This window comes from Etheostoma spectabile, chromosome 7 (genome assembly GCF_008692095.1).
Source record: "Etheostoma spectabile isolate EspeVRDwgs_2016 chromosome 7, UIUC_Espe_1.0, whole genome shotgun sequence".
Lineage (NCBI taxonomy): Eukaryota > Metazoa > Chordata > Actinopteri > Perciformes > Percidae > Etheostoma > Etheostoma spectabile.
The window spans coordinates 25487522-25491019 of record NC_045739.1 but is presented as its reverse complement, the minus strand read 5'-3'; the positions used below and the strand labels follow the sequence as shown (position 1 = coordinate 25491019).

Sequence of the window (3498 nt, the reverse complement as noted above, 5' to 3'; positions counted from 1 at the left end):
TCACAACCTCCCGTCCGAGGACGGCAAGAGGCAAGGTGGAGCTTCAGGTCTCGACTTGTCGGAGCGCCACGCGCGGATCAACAGCTGGGTCGCCTCCGCCTCCGCCAATCAGATCCGGCAGCTCCCGGTGATCCTGACCCAAACGGGAGCCACCGGCGTTGCTGAGATGCTACACAACAACTGCAGAGAATCGAGTCAAATCTAAAGCAGCTGTGTGCTCTGGGTAATGAGGTGGACGTACAGTGAAAGGCTGAGGTAGAAAGTACGTAGTTATAATGTAGCAACAAAAGAGGTCCAGTGTTCATTCGAAAAAAAGACCTTTTCTATTTTTTTCCTGTAGTTCAAGAATTGCTGCCCTATTCGAGAGGCACGGTCAATACAATACTTCTTTTTGTATGAGTTAAAAACAGAATACCGTTCAATTAGTGGAATAGTTTGTTCACTTCTATGTGCATTAAGCGGATTAACATTCCCTTTTTTTTCAGGGCATTTCAGTTTTTTGTTGTTGCTGTTTTTTTATTCTTAGAATTGACCAAACAACCCAGACCTTACCCTGCTTTAAATGACCTGCTCCTTTGCTGTTTGCATAAGAAATAACCATAATAACTATGCCAGGCTATATGTTTTCAGGTGATCCACAGGAATAGTATAATGTCATGTAATATTAGATCATATTAGGAAAAAGATTTAAAAAAAGGTCTGTTCATGAGGAGTACACGCCTCACAGGCGAACCAATTAAAGAAAATTCATGAGATCACACGTGCATACTTGTGGTATCTGACTGAACCCTTTAAAACTGTAGTAGGCAGTGTATTTTTGGCATTGTGGGCAAAAATTCCATAATACCCTTTCAGCCTAAGACTTCTGAACGTCCTCTTGGCTCTGTTTACAGACGAAGACTCTTTGGCCAATCACAGGCCAGAAGCTCCGGTTCTGGAGTGAAAATCCCGTTCAGTTTCTCAATCGGTTTTGTTGTTGATTGGCTAGTAAAGTCTACCATTGAGGTCCATGATAGTTTATGCACACAGTCTTGTCCTTTGCCTTTTTTACGTTTTTTTTATTTTTTATTATATGCGCCGAGTCAAATGTTTTATGGTCACAATTCATCTTGTGCTGGTTGGCTTGATTCCAACCAAGACTCATTATATGCATTTAAAGTTTAGTGCGTAACTTTTTGGACCTTAATGAATGTGACTGTGTTCAGATGATTGTCGTCCAGCAACTTTCCTAATAGTGGCTACTAGTAACTGCGTGGGGGGGGGGAGAGGCGATCACGGAAGGATTGTTTCATGTGGATGCGCCAACAGTGTTGTTGTCATTACTCAGAGTTCCTCATGGGGGCGACAGAAACGACGCACTATAGCTTTAATGTAAACATCAATAGAGATATTGAATGGGGAAAATCACTTCCAGAACCAGAGCCATTCATAAAGTGGGAGCGAAGGAGCGATCCTATTTGCTGTTTTTCACATGCAGACTCTCTGTATTTCTACTGGGACATAGGGTCAGTTTCAACAAATATGACACAAAGTTAGTTTTATGAGTCCTACTGCATCTTTAAAAGCCAGATATTGCTCTCACAAATAGGCCTGTCGCGATAGTCAATAAATGGATTTATATATTTATTTTGGTGATGCAATATATTACAAGTGATAATTTGTATAATTGAAAATAAAGATTTATTCATTTTGACATTGTTTGTTTGTAAATTCTTTTCAATTGAATGAAGCACAACATTCCTGCTCTACTAATGTCTAAGAGAGTGTTGATCTTAGGTGTGTATAGATGTAGATTGCTGTTTACACCAAAGACAATTTTTGTTAAAATCCTACAAATAAGGGCTTTAATGTGGTGACGGTTTGTTTTCTATGTGTCAGTTTAGGTGTTGTGCTGTTGTTCATGTGAGGAGAGGTGGCCACTGATCTAGTTGAATCACTAGATGGAGCCATTTAGCCATCAGTGTCACTGTTAAAACACTAACCAGTAAAGTAGACCAGCTGCTGGTTTAATGGACCTGGATTTAGTCCTGAACCAAACATATTTTCTTACTGGACCCAGTAACACAATCTGTATTACATGCACTTTGGGGTATGATTTTACTGGTCAACTCACACAGCTTGCACAATGCCTTTCTGGGAGAAAATATTATCTCTCAGCCCCAACATCATCGTTATAGCATAATGCCTGCTGCAAAACTTCAATCTGGTTATGATCAGATCTTTTGGTAGTTCAGAATATTGCTTGTTTCCAATCATGTCCCTAAATAGTTGAAGATAAAGGTGTCCCACAGGGATCACCATTAGGTCCCCTGTTTACTGCTCTTGATGAGCCCTCTCTTATTCATTTAAACATTGTACCAAACTCCAATATGACAAAATAGATACAGTATGCATTTTACAAGAGCACAGATATTAGATGTTCCTACTCTGGTATGTTTGTATAATGGACGTCTTATAGATGCAGTACAGCATTAATTATTAATTAATTCTTCTGATTTTGGTTGGAAAAAGACAGCAGTCTGTCCTACAAAACTCAATACACCGTACTCAAAAGGTAAAAGTTAAATTAGATCAAGTTTTTTTAACCTTCAACAGAAAACATCCACCCCCCCCCCAATATTTTTTACTACTGTCTAAATTGTCTATATATTGCTATGAGATTAAAAAGTTTCTTCCTACAGGAATGAACTGTAAAACAAACCGAGGCTGAAACTGATTCTTGTGAATGACTTTTAATGTTTACACACTGTACCGATTTTTAAAAACTGATATGTATTAAACAAAAATAAAAATAAATGAAATATTTGTGATATTTGTTTTTATTGTGACTGTCCGTGTGATGCCTTCTACAGACCGTCTTGAAATGTTGCAATGCTTAACTTCAGCCAGTAGATGGCAATATATGGTTTTGGAGAAACTGCACACATGTGGGTTCATTGATACTAAGACCTGGGGGTGGCAGTCATCCTGAATGGCACAATCTGAAACGTATTTAATGTATGTGACCTTTACCTTTCATCCTATCCCAGTTTGCAGAAAACTGGACAGTTTCAACGCTTCACTAAGAAGATACTGGATTACAAAATTTAGGAAAATTGTGTGTCAAAACAGTTCAGTTTTAAAGAGATGATCTGTCCAAGGTGCTGAAACATCTGCAGCTTTTTCTTCATGTAAATGAGGTAATGTTTCTGCTGTCTTGTCCGGAGGGTTAATGACATCACTCAATGGATATTCCTCCATAGAGTCTTTTGGTTTCTTTGCAGTGAACTGAGCGCTGTGCAGGAGTTAGGCTGAAAAACAGTTGGAACGCACACTGTGACATAATCTCCTGAAATAATATGAGTAACACATATTCCATGAAAAGAGGGTAAGATAGCCCACTCTGCCTATTCTGACACTATGTAGAAAAATGATGAATGAGAAAAGTCTGTAGGCAATTACACCCTATTGTGACAAAATCAAATTCCCATTGCAATGTCATATTTAAAGGGGGTGGGG

At 39.0% G+C, this 3498-nt stretch overlaps 1 pseudogene; it reads left to right on the top strand.

Moving 5' to 3' along the window:
• The window catches only part of LOC116693038 (tumor necrosis factor receptor superfamily member 6B-like), a 4704-nt pseudogene extending 3895 nt beyond the window's left edge, over positions 1 to 809 (top strand).
• Positions 810 to 3498: the final 2689 nt, after the last annotated feature.